This window comes from Notamacropus eugenii, chromosome 4 (assembly GCF_028372415.1).
Source record: "Notamacropus eugenii isolate mMacEug1 chromosome 4, mMacEug1.pri_v2, whole genome shotgun sequence".
Classification (NCBI taxonomy): domain Eukaryota; kingdom Metazoa; phylum Chordata; class Mammalia; order Diprotodontia; family Macropodidae; genus Notamacropus; species Notamacropus eugenii.
In genome coordinates, this window is record NC_092875.1 from 129,866,182 (window position 1) to 129,883,813 (window position 17,632).

The 17,632-nt window shown below is 38.2% G+C and overlaps 1 long non-coding RNA gene across 1 annotated transcript; it reads left to right on the forward strand.

The window, feature by feature from the left end:
* The first annotated feature begins 3,417 nt into the window (after window positions 1–3,417).
* LOC140500583 (uncharacterized) lies at window positions 3,418–6,635 on the forward strand. The gene is made up of 2 exons (XR_011965796.1): window positions 3,418–4,790; window positions 5,395–6,635. It is a non-coding gene; the product is annotated as an uncharacterized lncRNA (long non-coding RNA).
* The last annotated feature ends 10,997 nt before the right edge of the window (window positions 6,636–17,632 follow it).

Below are 17,632 nucleotides of genomic sequence, written 5' to 3' on the forward strand. Positions count from 1 at the left end.
GCTTCCTCAGAGAGTTTTTATGAGGATCAAATGAGATAACTGTGTAAAACACCTTGCAAAACTTGGGGGTACACAGAAATGCTCACTATTATAACTACTACCTTTGTCTCCCTTTAGAAGTACTTTCTTCATAGAACTCAAAGAAGGATATTAATGACAATTCAAAAAACATAACATGAAAGTCACCAAGAGCTCATGGAAAAGAGATACTTCTATTGAGCAGTCCTTTCCCCAGAAAGCTTTGGTCACTTACAGTTGTGTTGTTAGGTAAGGCTCCCAGCAGGTCCCTCTTGAAGTTTCTGGATGGCCATTTTTTCCTGTAGTTCTGTTGAGCTGCTAGCCAATGGTACTAGTTTCACTGCCTGCCGTGGTTTCTGTGTCATTCTGCACAGCGAAGATGTTGTAGAATAACTAGGTCTCTTGTTAGAGAAAACCTTCTTTCAAAAGGTGTCCCATTCCATTAAAGGAGGAGAGTATGCCAGAAATTCATATTCTTGGCAGAAGACACAGGTTTCCATGGGTCACAGCTCTAATGCAAGGCCAGATAATCAATCTCTACCCAGAGATTTCTCCATTGCCCTATGGTTCCTATCTGCAAGGTGGTGGACTAGGTAGAACATTTAGTCACAAATACCTGAGTTCAAATATAGTCTAAGATACTTACTAGATGACCTTGGACAAATCACTTGACTTCTCTCTGCCTCAGTTTCCTCATCTTTAAGATGGGGACGATAATAACACCTATGTCCTAGACTTGTGAGAATCAGGTAAGGTATAATATTTTCAGAGAGCTCTATAAGTCTTAAAGGGCTATATAAATGTTAGTAATTTTTAAAAAATATACCTGTGTACTAACAGAAATTTGACTAGAAATGAAGAAAATATCACTAGCATACATTCAAGTGGTTCTCAGTCATCAAATTCAAATATGTGATACCCAAAGACTGTCTTCCTTCCCTGAGGCACTGAGTTTCTGTGGTTCCCCCTGGAGTATGTTCTTCAGAATTGTCCAGGAGCTTACTCTAACATCTCATTTTCACCCCAATTATCTCTCATATCTCCTTGGGTATAACCATTCAAATTCTGCTTTTTTACATTTGTCATCTCTAAGATAGATGAAAGTAGGAAAGAAGGAAGACAGAAGCAACAGTCTTGCTATAGATCAAAAAATAATATTTGTCAAGTACTTTGCACAGTGCCTGGCATATAGTAGATGCTCAATTAATTCTTGTTCCCTTTCCTTACCTCTATAGTCACCTGATTTGTACACAACACACCTTTAATTTAAGTTTAATTTACATTACTATCATTTCTCCACCCCTTTAAGTCATAACAAGAAAACAAGTCCCCTATAGACCATTTGCCAATTTCTGAGGTATAAATGCACACACCAAAAATTTAACAATCATTCAGCTGCCTCGAAACACTCTGGCCTAATAGGCATGCAATTAATGTATCTAGAATTAAGGAATGAATACAAATCATTATTATTAAAGCAGTATGCTTACAAAAATGTTAAAAGCATGCAGGTTACTAGAAAATGATCATTCCCACCACTTTTCCTTCACCAATGCAAGATTTGCATTTTCCTTCATCTTTACAGGCCTTTAAATCTTCATTTACCAAAAGAGGGTCTTAGGCAATCTGATGTAGTGGGGAAAGTGTTGGATGTGGACTCTGCAGTCTCAGCTCTGAATCTTGGTTCTTCAGTTTATCATCTATGTGATTTAGGATGTTAACTGCACTTTCTGAGCTTCGGTTCCCTTATCCATGACATGAGGGAGTTAGATAAGATAACTCCTAAGATTTATTCCAAATCTATATCTATAATTCCATGGAGTGATGACTTCTATGGTTTCTTCCAGTTGGATGAGTCTAGGAGTATGGCCTGCAGCCATGTAAAAGGTAAAATTCTACATTCCCCACCCTCAATTTTATTTAGCAAGTATTTTCTGGGAATCTTTTTTGAGTCCAGCATTATACTAGATGCCACTGTGAGTAAGAGACTACCAGGCATGGCACCTACCTTTAAGGCATTTATAATCTTTTGGAGGAGATGACACACATGAAAAGAGTGAATAGAATGGTGGACTTAAAGTTCTGTTTTAAAGTTACCTATTATAAACTGCCTTGGTCAAATACTTACAGTAGCATTTTCAGGTCTGGGAACTATTAGGAAGTACATTGTTCAGTTGAGGAGACAGTGTGGCAAATAAGGAGCTGGTCATTGAATCGAGAGGTCAGGAGAGTTCCAATTCTGCCTTGGAAATTTTACTACCAGTGGGACTCTGGATAATTCACTTCATTTCTCTATGCCTCAGGCAACTTGATGAAGTTAACTTTCACATTGAGAGTTTCTTATCCAAAAGAATTGCGTTTGGATTCTGACTAGTTGGTCATGCAAGACACTGCTTGGCCAATTGTCAGAATATGTGGTCTGAACAATAAGTGAGCAAAGAGATCAAATAAGGAGGCAATCAATTTGGGGCTACTAGGTAAAAGACTCATGAGGTTAGATTTTAAGGTGGGCTATTCACTTTGTACACTTGAATTTTGGTAACTGGTGACCCATGTTTCCACCAAAGCAGTCACAGAGCTTCTTGGAGGTGAGGTGGGGGATGGGGAGAGATGAATGCTTATTGGTTAGCACTACTAGGATTTGAAGACAACAGAATTTTTCCATGAAAGATTCCTTCCTCTGGAAGGGCATTTCATTTTTAATCACCAAATCTACATTTAATACTATTTTTTTTCCTGGTTTGCTTTTCCCTCATGCTGTTCCCTAGATTTTATTTGTTAGAGGATTGTTGACTTCTGGGTTTTGTTTAAATATTGGATTTGTATTTGGTATATACTTCCAGAAGGCCCAGGGTAATGGGTGTTTTAAATAAATAAAATTAATTAACCTAGCTTTTACATTTCCTAAAATTTGTGCATTTTTTCAGCCTTAAGAAAAAAAGGATTTTTAACAAAAGAATAGAAGACATGCCAGATAGTCAGATTCATGCCTTACCAAGTTCAACATTATCCCTCACTATGGCACCAAGTTAATATTCATTGGGAAAGCAGAGCGTTCTTCTAAACATGAACTTCCAAAGGCATGTTGTACTCCCAAATACTCTATTTGCCCACGATGGAGCTACCATTCATTAATTTAGCTAAGCCTATTTTGGAGCTATTTATCTCTTTAGTATATGTCATATCAATGTCTAGTATTCAATGTTTTTACTATTCAGTCTTTATAGGTTGATGATTTGTCTTAAATTTACTTCTTTCAAATTTTAAGGAGTACCCTCTTTATATGACAATTTGATGAACAAGTACATTCATTTGTTCACACAGAGTATGTATTCACCCTGTGCATATTTTTTCATTAAAAGAGACCACAATAATATTTTCTCTTTATTTTTCAAAAAGTAGAGAGGAATGGAATCTGTGTTCCAGGGAACTTGGAGTTAATTCCTTGTAAAATTCTATGATGTATTATTAAAGGGATGGTTAGTGAACATTTAGAAAACGAAACAGCAATAAAAGAAATCCAAAAGGGGATTCAAAATGAACAGGTCATGTCAGAGTAGACTAATTTCTTACCCCATACCTTTAAACTGAGAGGCGATGCCCGCAAGTAATTATCTAAGATTATAAGTTATCTAAAGCATGAACTGGTGGAAGGAATTTCTTCATACAAGATTTCTCTGTACCAGTAAAATCACAAATCCATTCCCTGTCTCTATTACTAAGTTGATGGTATGTAGAGGAGCACAAACAGGCTGGTGAAAGGCCTTGAAATCATGCCATATGATACTGGCTTAGAGAAAAACAAAAGTGTGAACTCTGATGGAAGACAATGGGGAAAACATAATAGCTGCCTCCCAGTTTCTGAAGGGCTATAGAGTGCTGGAGTTGGAGTTAAAAAGATGTGACTTTAAATTCTGCATCAGTTTATTTCCTTAACAGAGTGACTCTGGGCAAGTAACTTAGCCTCCTCCAGGCTCTGTTTTTTCATGGGAACAATGATAATATCTATCTGCCTCTGAGGTTTCTTAGGAGGATCAGATGAGATAATTTATGCAAAATGCTTCACAAACCTTAAAGCAGTCTATAGACTCTATGTGTTATTATTATCATTGTTATTTATTATTATTATTTAAGAGGTATTCAATTTAATGTGTTTGACCACTGAGGGGAGAAATAGTTGTAAAAAGGACAGATTTGAACTTTAGGAAAGAAGGAGAAAAAAATTCTAACACAAGCTCTGACAGGTTCCACCAAACAGAAAGTTTCAAGTCCAAATGTGGCAATTCTGTCAATGGAGAATTCTGTCAATGAAATTTGATGGGACTCATTATCAGGACAATGGCTAACCAATTATACATTCCATTACCTAGAGCAAAGAAGTTTCAATCTGCTTTGGTAGAGATAATACTCTAATTAAAATTCAGATCATTGCAGGACCAAAATAAATACAGGCATATCTTGGATCTGTTGTAGGTTGGTTTCCATACCACCACAACAAAGTGAGTCACATAGATTTTTTGATTTTCTAGTGCATAAAAAAGTTACGTTTACACTAGACTGTATTTTATTAAGTGGTCAACAGGATAATCGTAAAAAAGGCGTCTATACCTTTACTAAAGAATGCTTTATTGCTAAAAATGCTAATCCAAATCTGAGCCTTCAGTGAGTTGTCATCTTTTTTTGCTGATGGAGGATCTTGCCTCATTGTTGATGGCTGCTGACCGAACAGGTTGCTGAAGGTTGCGGTGGCTGTGGCAATTTCTTAAAATAAGGTAATAATGAATTTTACCATATTGATTGAATCCTCCTTTCACTTGAACACTTAGAGGCCATTACAGGGTAATTAGCTTGCCTGATTTCATTACTGTTGTGTGACTAGGGAGGCCTGAGGAGAGAGAGAGGAATGAGGAACAGCTGGTTGGTGAAGCAGTGAGAATACACACATTTATTGATTAAGCTGACCATCTTACCTGGTCACAGTTTGTGGCATTCAAAAACAATTACAACAGTAAACATCAAGGGCCATAGATAACCATAAAAATGTAATAATAATGAAAAAAGTTTGAAAAATCACAAGAATTACCAAAATGTAACACAGAGCCACAATATAAGCACATGCTTTTGGAAAAATGATGCCAATAGACTTGTTCAGCACTGGATGCCACAAACCTTTAATTTATTAACAAAAAAAAAAAAAAGCAAAAACAGTTACTGTGGAGCACAGTAACACAAAGTACAGTAAAATGAGGTATGCCTATATATTTTACAAAGTGCAAAACAGGTCTAAGGAAGGGAAAACCACCTCCCAGGAATTAAGCTTTTTTCCTCCGATTCTTTGTTTGCTTTGGTGCCTAATACTTTTTTCTTTTATTACAGTTTTTAACAGGTGGACAAGGTGATAGAGCAGTGAGAACATTGGCCCTGAAGCCAAGAAGACCTGAATCCACATCCACTTGCTAGATGTGTAAACCTGGACAAGTCACTTAATCCTCAATTTCAGCAACTATGAAATGAAAATAACAATAACTCTCCCAGGGTTGTTGTGGGGACCAAAGGAGGTAATAATTATAAAGTGCCTAGCACATGCTAAATGCTTTATAAATGTTAGCTATCATTATTTTTTTGTTTTTTACCAGATTGCTTGGTAGGGAGTGAGACTCACTGGTTAACAATTTCCACAGTCCCTTCTGGTAACCTCATTGTGGAAAAAAACACACTGATGATATAACATTTGGACCATTCCCTTTGAGATCACATTGTTTATATCTTGTGTGTATGTAGTCCTTTGCTGGCATTGTCCCTCATTAGAATATGAGTTCCTTGAGGGTAGGGACTGTGTTTTTGTCTTCCTTTTTATCCCCAGTATTTAGGACAGTGGCTGGCCCCTATAAATAAATGTTGATCGATTGATTTCTCTGGCATAGAGTATGTCAGTAATTTGGAAATATCCATTTGTATGGAAAACTTTCTGTATGTATATCTGGAGCAGACAGTATTCATGATCAAGAGGCTAGGCTCAGAATTACACAGCAGAGGAAGATGAGGCAAAGCGCTTTCAAAATTCTCAAGCTTCTTCTGGAAACAAAGGTCCATCATTTAATATCAATATTCAGCTTGTGTTTTAATATGGTTGTGACATATGGAGTGCAGTAGTTTTTAGAGAACTGAAAATGTACAGAACATGGAAGGTGATAGAAAGGTACATGTGGGATGTGAGCAGTCTGCAACATATAGCAATGATATTTCACTACATTCATATACTATAATTTGTTTTGATGGTCACCCCATTAGTATGAAATCCTCTCTTTCCCTTTTCCTCCCCTATAATCCCCTCCCCTCCTTTCTTTCTCCTTACCTCCTCCCCTCCTCTTTCCCCCCACCTTCTTCTCTTCTCTCCCTCTTCTCCTCTCTCCTCCCCTCCTCCCTCCAGTACCCTCCCTTTTCCCTGCTTCTCTCTCCTCCAGTCTCCTCCTCTCCTTCCCTTTCCTCCTCTCTCCTGCCCTCCTTTCTCCTCTCCCTCTCTTTCTCTATACTTACTCAGCATAGTTTGAACTGGAATGACTCCAAAGGGGAGCCTTTTAATTCCTGCTTCTGAATCAATAAATTTGTTTTTCTAACATGAGGTCTACTCTCATCACATTCCACTAAAGGAAAGAATAAAATGCACACTCATTGTGATAGGAAAACCTATCTCACAATACAGGAGAGTGGGGGACAAGGGCACAAGCAGGGTGGGGGGGAGGATGGAGGGGAGGGCATGGGGAGGAGAATGCAATCCGAGGTCGACACTCATGGGGAGGGAAAGGATCATAAGAGAATAGAAGTAATGGGGGACAGGATAGGATGGAGGGAAATATAGTTAGTCCTATACAACACAACTAGTATGGAAATCATTTGCAAAACTACACATATTTGGCCTATATTGAATTGCTTGTCCTCCAAAGGGAAGGGGTGGAGAGGGAGGGAGCTGAAGAAGTTGGAACTCAAAGTGTTAGGATCAACTGTAATGTTCTTACCACTAGGAAATAAGAAATACAGGTTAAGGGGTAAAGAAAGCTATCTGGCCCTACAGGACAAAAGAGAAGACGGAGACAAGGGCAGAGAGGGATGATAGAAGAGAGAGCAGATTGGTCACAGGGGCAATTAGAATGCTTGGGTTTGGGGGGGGGAGGGGATAAAAGGGGAGTGCCAGACCTAGAGGCCTGTGTGGGCTACCCGAGTCTTCTTACCTCACCTCCGAGGTCTTCGGTTGGCCAAAACCGGATGCTCATATGAGAGAAAGGACGTTCCAGAGTCGAACAAGGGTTGAGATTTATTTCAGGGTCTAGTTACAAGTGCAGGGGAGTCTTCCTTAGGAGGAAGAGGGGGAGATTTCCTAAGGAGGCTAAGATCTTAAGGGATTGGAAGTAGAAGTACAAGCGGGGAGAGAGGGGGAGGGGAGAGAGGAAAGAAGCGGAGCGGAGCCTACTGTCCTCTTGGCTCCTCACGTGCTAAGAGAGCTTTCAGGCTTCCTCAATCCTACTTAACCTTCAGCCACACAGTTTGCATCTGAATACCGTGCTGTTAGATAACAATAGTGTGCCCAGATCCGGGATGACCTCGAGGGCAGGGAGACTCCACCCATCACGTATCTCCCAGGGAGAGGCGGAAATACCCGAGCTAGCCGAGCTAGCTCAGTCTGACCTTCTCGAATCCCCGCTGTTCATGGAGGGCCTCGTAAGACTCTAAGATTTAGAAGTCCCACTTTTACCCGCCCGAGACCGTCCACACGGATTTGAACTTACAATCCCAACAGGGGAGAAAATTTGTAACCCAAAATTTTGTGAAAATAAATGTTAAAAGTTAAATAAAAAAAACAAATAAATGGAAGGGGAAAAAATAAATAAATAAAAATGCAAATGCCCCCCCCCCAAAATAAATAAATTTGTTTTTCTTAATACTATTTCCTCTGCAGTCTCATAGTCCCTTATAAATACCATGCCTCCACCCTTATTTATTCCCTGCTTGAACTAGACTATGTCCTAAACCAAACTCTGTGTGTGTGTGTTAAACTCTTTTTGTCTATTTCAGATTAATGAGTTTTATCTGATGAACATTTTCCCACGCTTTCATTTGTATGTACTCTTCTCTTTAACTACCTAATTATAAGAAATCACTACTTTCATGTCTTCTTTCTCTTTTCCATATTAGTATGTTCCTTTTACTGTATCTTTTCTTTTCCCTCAAAAAACTTCAGAAAGAACTAATCTGCCCTCATGTCCTCTATTTTTCTTATTAACTCCTTCGATATACTTTGAAGACATCGATAATCTAAAAGGACGCTTTTTACTTTTCTCCCCATCAGAAAATCAACATTATATGTTAACTTTTGTTCAGGTGTCAATGACTTATCTTTTCCCTTAATATATGCATGTTAATAGGGGAATTCTGGGAAATATTACCTTTTTTGAAGAAGTTAGTAAACAAATTAATAAATATTGTTGATTGAGTGATAGACTTTCATATACTGAGACAGGCTTACGAAACACATATGTTGGAGCAGTTTCCTCATCTGTAAAATGTGGATAAATGTGAATGGTAGTACCTACTACCCAGCAGGGTGTCCTAAGGATCAAGTGAGTTAATCTATGTTATGTAAAGCATTTTGCAACCTTAATGCTGTTATTGTTATTAAAATCAGTTATTCTTATTTTTTATTCCTAGAGGGCAGAACTATGAACAATGTATGGAAATTTCCAAAAGGCAGGTTTAGATGTGATATAAGAAAAAAGCAAAAAATAAAAGGGAAAAACAAATAAACTCCCCAAAGTACAAATGGTTGTCTTGGTAGGTCAGCAAGTTCCCTCTTCACTGGAAGTCTTTTAGCCAAGGCTCAGTGACCACTGACTGGGTATGTGTGGCACAGAGATTCCTTTTCCAGGTAAGAGATCTATAAGTAGAAGAAAAAAGCTGGTCCTTTTTCTTTGGTGACTAATAGATTTTCTGTGGCTCTAGGTTTCCCCCTGAGAGCAAGTTATTTTAATACTTGTCACAAAATTATTGTTATTGTTATCCATCTAAATGCTACGGAATTTAATTTGAAGAGAAACTCCCACTGTTCTATATTTTAATTTCCCTTCTGTACAGGAAAACCATGACTTCCAAGTTCAAAGAAGAAAGCCTTTAAAAAGCTTGTAAAATGGCGCATAGGCTTCTTGGACATCAAATAGCTCAGCAAAACAACAGTATGATGATTTAAATGTAAATGAATTAGAAACATATGGATTACATTCCCTTGGAAATACACATGGGTTTAAAAATTAAGGGGAAAACTGCCTGACAAAATGTACTTTGAATTTTGCTAAACACAAAATGTTTGAATAATGGTTTGAGATATTTGGCTAAATCCAAAAGACATCAGGTTTGTCTTAAGGACTTTTCAGCAAAACCCTGTGATTCTTACAACTCCCTCATTGCCAGAATTGTGATAGTTGTCAAGCTAATTCCTACTGTAATCTCTTTCCCCATCTCTCTGAGCCAAGAAAATGGGTGTATCATTGACAGCGAGAGGGTTGGAACCTTGGAAGGGAGAAAAGGAAGCAACTGGAATCCTTTCATTCACATCTCTCTCTTTCCCTTCCTTCCCTCTTTTGTCCTCTTCTATTCTCTTTTTTCTCTTCTTTTTCTCTCCCTATCTCGGTCTCTTTCTCCTTGTCTCTATTTTTGTCCCTATCTCTATCTCTGTCATATTTGTCATTGATTCTTTCTGTGTCTGTGTGTGTCTCTCCCCTCCATTTTGCCTTTCTTTTCCCTTTCTCTTTCCTCTTTTACCTTCCTTCTTCCACCTTTGCCTCTTTCTGTGTCTTTTGCAAGCAAAGCACACTCTTCCTGGTGATCAGGACTTCTGACTCTCTAAGACTGGAGGATGATTAAAGGGTGATTTATATCTTGTTCTTCAATTTTTCCTGATTTTTTCCACTGTTAACTTCCTTTTCCAAAAAATTCTTGAAGACCCAGTTCAAACGTTTTTATGTCATGAAGTATTCTTTGATTCCCAGCCTCCTCACTCCCCACCCTCACCCCAGGAAGAAATGAAGTTTCCTTCCTTGGACCTTCCATAGTGATTTTTAGCTTGTTTGTGGCTTTGTAGTATCTGTTTAATCCTAGAGGGGGCATAAGAGATCACTGAGTCCAATAACATAATTTTACAAATCCCGAAACTGAGACCCTAAAAAGTTAAGGGTCTCCAAGCTAGCAACTGTCTGACGTGGGATTTGAACCAGGCATGTCAACTTTGTATTCACTGATGTATCCACTGTTCTACACATCTGCCGCACATTATGTTCCATTTTATATTAGAGTTACTTGTGTATACATATGTTTCAATGGTAGATTAAAAGCTCCATAAAAAGGCTAGGGACCACTTCTTATTTATCTTTGTATTTCCCCTGACGTCTGTCACAATTCAACAATAGCTGACATTATATGAAATTTACAAAATATGTCATATATATGTATATGCCCACATACATGAATATATCTATATACATACACATAAGTGTATATACATGTGTATGAGCACATATACACATATATCTGTATTCTCAAAACAATCTTTTGATATAGAAACTATGATTATTAGCAGGAAGACAAATGAGTTGCTTAAGGTCACACAGCTAGTAAATATGAAAGGTAGATGATGAACTCACTTCTCTGCTACCTCTAAGTCTCCTCCTGGTTGCACCACAATCCTCAATACTTTTTAATTGTTTGCTTTTATTAATGGGGGCTGAGGGAATTAAGATCAAGGATTTCTTCCCAAAGGTCCTTTAAACGGTACCTGTCTATCCATAGTGTTCTTACATAATAACATGAGAAAGAATTCTTGGGATCTAATCTGTCCTGCAGAGTGCTTCTAGAGCATCCGAAAGGAACATCAAACATCAGGCTAATATTTTTAAGGAGGCAAAGAATTGATCATTCTCCAATTGAATTTTACATTTAATTTAAAAATAATTTAAAATGCTTTGATTTGTGTGAGGCATTCACAGGGCTATGACTTGGCTTTGGGGCTTGTCTACCTGATAGGTCAAGTGGCATGGTGACATATTATCCTTTTTTCCTTCCTCTGCATTAGGAAATGCACAGGCTTTTTATTTTTATTTTTTTTTGATAAGCAGCCAGAGAATTGATAGCACAATTTATCCACATGGATTTGCTTCCCATATGGAACGAATTGCCTCTGGAATAGTTAAAGCCCAAAGATCTCTACAATTTCAAACGCTCCTCTTATCTTTCTTTTTGTATGGCTGTTGACAGGAATGAAACACATCTCTCCTCATTTATTATATTGGTCTCATCAAGTGAGGATGTGTTGATGGCAGACTGTTGCAGAACCAGATGGTCCGAGTTGGTCTTTCATGCTTTAAAGCCTCCCCCTCCTCTGTTTCAAAAGTCCAAACAAAGGCTGTCCTGCTCTTGGGTTTAACCCCCCCCCACCCCCCCGCAGGGGCCCTCTCCTTAAAGAGACTAGCCCACGTCCCTGACTATAGAACCCTCGCTTCGATTATCTGCTCACTGTGTCCTTCCATCATTTTTAATAGGGTTCCACTTCTCTTACAAGGAGAATGGAAGTCTTGTACCGAATTAAAGAGCTAAGTGACAGCTTCTGTATCCCACAACCCTTTGCTCACCCTCCTTTCTCTTTCATTATTCAAGAGAATCACTTTCCCTACTTTTCCCATCACTTTCCTAATCTTCCTACATTGCAATGCAGTAGTATATGTCAGGGCCCTAGGAATTCTATCCTGTGACTAATGTTGATGTTACTTCCTCTGTCTGACTGTGGTCTAAAAGAAAAACACATGACTTGCCCCACCTTCTGTAATTCATAGAAAAGAGTAAGTATCATTTGGCAGTCCTGGTAAAATTCCCCCTTCTCCCCTCTCTATCCAGATTAACATTTTCAGAAATTAATTGTCCTTCCATTTGAATCCATACTTCAATTATCTCTCACATAATAACTGGCATTTAGATTGTACTTTAAAATTTGCAAAGATTATCTTATTTAATCCTCATAACATCCCTATGAGATGAGATGAGATAAAAATTGCTATCCCCATTTTACAGATGAAGAAACTGAGATTTGAAAAGCTCAGTGATTTTTTTCTAGCATCCCAGCTAGTAAATACAAAAGGAACGTTCAGTCCTAGGTCTGCCTCACCAGGACAAACTTGCTATCTGCTGTCTAATGATAGTAAACATTTATAGAGACCTTACTATGGTCTAGGTACACTAAGCACTTTACAAATATTATCTCATTTGATCTTCACCACAACCCTGCAGGGTACATGCTATTATTGTCCTTATTTTACAGTTCAGGAAATAGAGGCAGACAGAAGGTAACTGACTTTCCCAGAGTTGCACAACTAATAAATGTCTGAGGCAGGATTTGGACTCCAGTTGTTGTTGAGTGATGTGGATTGAAATCAGTCTTGTCCAACTCTTCGTGATCCATTTGGGGTTTTCTTGGCAGAGATACTAGAGTGGCTTGTAATTTCCCTCTCCAACCCATTTTACAGATGAGGAACTGAGGCAAACAGAGTTAAGTGATTTGCTGAGGGTCAAGCAGCTAGTGAGTGTCTGAAATGGGATTTGAAATCAAGAGTTTAATTCTTCCTGATTCAAAGTCCATTGCTCTATCCCGTGTACTGCCTCGCTGATCTCCTGATTCCAGCCTGGCAATATCTATCACCTAGCTGCCTCTCTAAACAGCTTAAATTGGTTCTGGTGGTAAAGGTGAATGTAAAAGAGAAAGTACAAAAGGAAAATCCTATCTAGGATTCTTCTTAGATTTACTTTATGAACTTCAGCTTTCTTATTCCCGCCTTAGAAGGGTTGCACCATTTTCATTCTAATGCCAGGGGCTCAATTTAAGAAGACACAGCTTCTGGATCAGCCAAAAAGACTGGACTGTTGTCGCAGGCTTCAGGCCTCCACAACTGGCCCTCATTCAGCTCTGACTAGGAAAATTCCAGAGTTGCCAATCTGGGTTTCTGCTTCCCAGAAGAAATGAAGCCCCACAGGTACCTGTGGGCTCACCCTCCTGTTTCCTCACACACAGGAACGACTTTCATGTGGTGTTACACTTGTTTAACTCTAGCCAGTATTTTGTTCATAGATTAAAATGTGGCATAATGAGAGCATCACATTATTTATTTGATACTGTGGTCATCCATTCATTTGGATGGAAAAGAACATAGTAGTCAAATGAAATTGATGTCTGGTAGCTAGGCACACTCACCCAAATAATCTGCCCCTGGATCAAGTTCAATGGCCAATACTCTAGCAGCTTGACTTAGAGCCATATCCTCCTGGGTTTTGTTTTCCCTGGCCCGACTGGGATACTTAAACCAACTTTCCGAATCGGCATTAGCCTCAGACTTGTACTCTTGGACAATAGTAATACTGTGTGACGATAACTGAGGACAGACTAAGAGGGATGTCTGTTTTAATAGCACTTTATGGCTCCTCAAGATAGACTGGAAACATCACCACAAGGAGAGCCAGGTATTAGTCAAGTAGAGGGGAGGGCTCTGTAGTCAGAATCTGAGTTGGAATCAAAACCACAGACAGAAATAGGGCTGAGGTCCTGCCGTGTAAATTCCAGGAACTGGGTAGGAAGTTTAAGGACATGACCAAAAAGATTTTCAGAAATATGCAAATTGTGCAATACTTATTCCTTTTCAGAGAGAAAGTGATAAAATACAACTTAAAAAAAGGAATGGCTAAATTCTTAAAGCAGAAATTTGGGGAGAAGTCATCATAGATTATGGATGTTCATTATTTGTTAGTTTCCTTCTTGTTACTTTTTCCTATTCATCCACATTGTCCCTCTTCCTTCCTCAACTCTAAAACTTATTCAGTTTCATCACAGAGAAGGTAAATTGAAGTTCTTTTGAGAGCACTGTTCTTGCTTTGGGGTACCTCTTTCAAGGGGCAGAATGTAAAAGTTAAGCACATTCAACTTGATACCTTGCTACTCAATTCAGTTCCTAATTTGATTTGGGAATGATTTGCATGATTTGGGAGCCCAAATTTGGTCTGAATATTAGACATATATGCTCATATCAACAAAGTAATCAGAACCATGGAACCTTGGAGTTCAACGGGATCTCAGAGGCTAGCTAGGACCACCTATGTGTTACCTGGACAAGAATCCCCTCTATTGCATACTTGACATTCTAACATTCATCCATTCATTTTTTTCACTCATTCAATCTTTTGGCACTCAAGCAATCATTTATTGGGCAGTCCTGTAAGTGGAAGGCACTGTACTAAGCTTTGGTGATTCTGACCATGGACTGGACAGTGATGTTCATGGAAGAGTCTTCCTTGCTGGTTGCCATTTTCTGCAACTCATGGATTCACTGTCAGAAAGTTAAAGATGGCACAACCAGCTATTCATTGTTCAGGGATTATGGCCCAGTCACTGCCTTCCTCTGTTTTCCATTTTTCCTCTTTTATTCATTTTGCTGTTCAATAATTGCAGAACAGACCTGTGTTAGCCACATGGTCAGTATTATTTAGTGGTTTGGCTCAACCTCAGTTCAACTCAACAAACATTTATTCTTAAAATCTATTGGTATCTCGTGCTTTTTATAATACCTTCATTCCCCAATATATCCCTCCCTCTTTTCATACCCAGAGAGCCAATCCCTGCAGCAAAGAGTATCAGGAAAAAAAGAGAGAAAGAAACCAAAGAAAGCAGTTCAGTTCAGAAAAACTAACCAACATAACTGCTGAAATGAAAAATATATTCAATGTTACACATCCATAGTCTCCTACTCTTTCAAAGAAAGAAGTTAATTTTCTCACTTCTTGCAGGCAAAGACTGATGACTACAATTACACAGAATTTTTTTGCTTCCTCTTATATTTAGCTATTATGTATATTGATTTTATTGTTTCTGCCTACTTTACTTTGCATTAATTTATGTTTTCTTATACTTCTCAGTATTTTTTAGTCATGATATTTTTATGGCTTAGTAATATTGTATCACATTCACGTACCCAAATTTCCTTGGTCATCTCCCAGTTTATGGATACTTACTCTTTTTTTTTCCTGAATTCTATTGTATTACAAAAAGTGTTGCTGTAAATGTTTGAGTGTAAATGGGCTATTTCTTTCTATCTTTGATCTCACAGGATATGCCTAATATTGAGATTACTGGATTAAAAGATATGGGCATTTTAGTTACTTTCTTAACAAAATTCCAAACTGATTTCTAGAATGCTTGGAATAATTCATAACTCCTCCAAGAATGTACTAATATACCTTCCTTTCTGCTGCCCCTCCAATGTTGACTATTCCCATCCTTTGTCATCAGTTTTCCAGGTATAAGATGAAACCTCAAGTTTGTTTTGATTTGTTCAATAAACATGTATTAAACACTGGCTTCATGTAATGCACTAAGTCTTGAGGATACAAACATGAAATGTTCATGCCCTCAAGATGATTATAATCTAATTAGAGTGGGAGGAGATACTTGATCACAACCTTGACAATTTTATGTCTTTCCAGAAGCTATAGTAAAAATCTTATCAGAAGAAGAGCTACTTAAAATGACTCAAACAATATTTTGGTATTGCTTGAGAGTTTCATCGATGCATATCTTCTATGCATCTATATCAATCCAAATAGATGTGCATTTATTAATATATTGGGTTAGGCACTGGGGGAGAAACAAAGATCCATGGGACACTTCCTTATATAAATAAATCTAATTTAATGCGAAATAGAAAAATGAAAAGCAAGTAGGAAAAAAAAAGAATACTGCATTGTGTTCAAGGCTCAAAGGGAAGGGAAAGGGAGGAACATTTTGTTACGTGACTACTTTGTACTAGGCACTGTGCTAAATGCTTTGTGAATATTACTTGATTCTTACAACGCTGCCAGGTAAATAATGTTAGTATCCTTATTTTACAATCAAAGAAACTGAGTTAGCAAGAGGTTAAATGACTTCCCCAGATCACACAGCTTTTAAGTGTCTCAGGTTGAGTTTGAATTCAGGTCTTCCTGACTCCGACCCAGCACTTTATCTGCTATTTCATCTAGTTCAAGGAGGTAATTTTCAATTGGGGAAGCTCAAAAATTCACAAGCTTACATGATAAGTATTCTTTAATATGACTCCTTAGTGGTGCAAGTACCCAAGTCTGATGTTCTGATTAAGCTTCTATTTAAAAAAAAAAAAGATACATGAACAAACTATCATTAGTCAAAGAATGCATCCTAATGAATTTTGAAATTAGATTACTGAGTAATGGTTTTGGGGGAAAGTCTGTCCCACATATGATATTAACAGGCAATGAATGTGATTCAGTAAAAAGTGGGATTTGAATTGTATCTTAGTCTCCTGTACAGGAAAATTTTTCATGGTGATGTCATGCTGGGTTTTTGTTGCTTTTTTTTTTGTGAACACGCATATAACTCACAGTATCAGGCCTGGTACCTCAGCTCCCTACCTTGACATAGGAAGGTTTTTTTTTACTATCTTACAGGCAAGGGTGGGCTTCCATGTGTTCCATAACTACTCCTTACCATCTTGCTCAGCCATCAATGCCTGGTAAAGTCTCAGAGAATGTCTTCAGGCTGCCCTCCCAGAGCTGCCAGGCAGCCAGGCTGTCTGCAGGCTGAGTGAGAGTAAGTTAGACGATGAGACATACTTTTCATCCATCCCTCCATGTGGCTTTGTGTGTGTGTGTGTGTGTGTGTGTGTGTGCGCGCGTGTGTGTGTGTGTGTTTGTCTCTGTGTGCGTTGGCAACCTCCTGGCGAAGTGACTCTCCTGACTGGTATGTAAAATCTTAAAGAAATTCATTGTTTTTACTATAATTTTGAATCCCCAAAGATGCACAAGGTAGGCTGTGGGGGAAGGGGATGCTAGAACTTCAAAAACTCATTCAGAACTACTCAAGATGTTGAGAATTGATTTTCCAGATTCAAGGTAGCTAATCAGAGATATTCCAACTACCTTTATTTGAAAATCTTGGAAGCTGGAAAAGCCACATCATTCTTTATCACTGGGGCTTGTAACAAGAGACATTAACTTTTTAAAAATATATTTTGATAATTGCATTTCAATATAACTTATTTCCTTTGTAATCTCACATTTTTTTGCATACTTAAAAACAGTATTCTTGAAAGTGGTCCATAGGCATTACCAGACTACCCAAGGGATCCATGAAACAAAAAGGGTTAAAACCCCAGTTTTACCAGTTTGCAAATACAAATTGACCCAAATTAGCCTTTTGTAAGAAGGTACAATTTTATCTTTGAATATACTGTATATTTGTTTACTTCGATTAGTTTTTATTAAACATCTTCTCCCCAGTGATATTACTATGCTGGAGATTTTGCTCTCTAAATTTTTTAGCTCCCTTTTAAGAGTCCCATAAGTACCTAAGCAAGAGCTGATTTTTGAGGACTTTTATAGCGGTTATTTTGTCCACTGTTCTCTATTGAGTTTTCAGTACTTCTTGGAAACTTGTTGGAGCAGCATTGTGCTATTAGCCCCTGAAAAAAATGTCACTTGGAGCATTGTATTTCTCATTGTGCTGATCGAAGAGCAGAAGTAA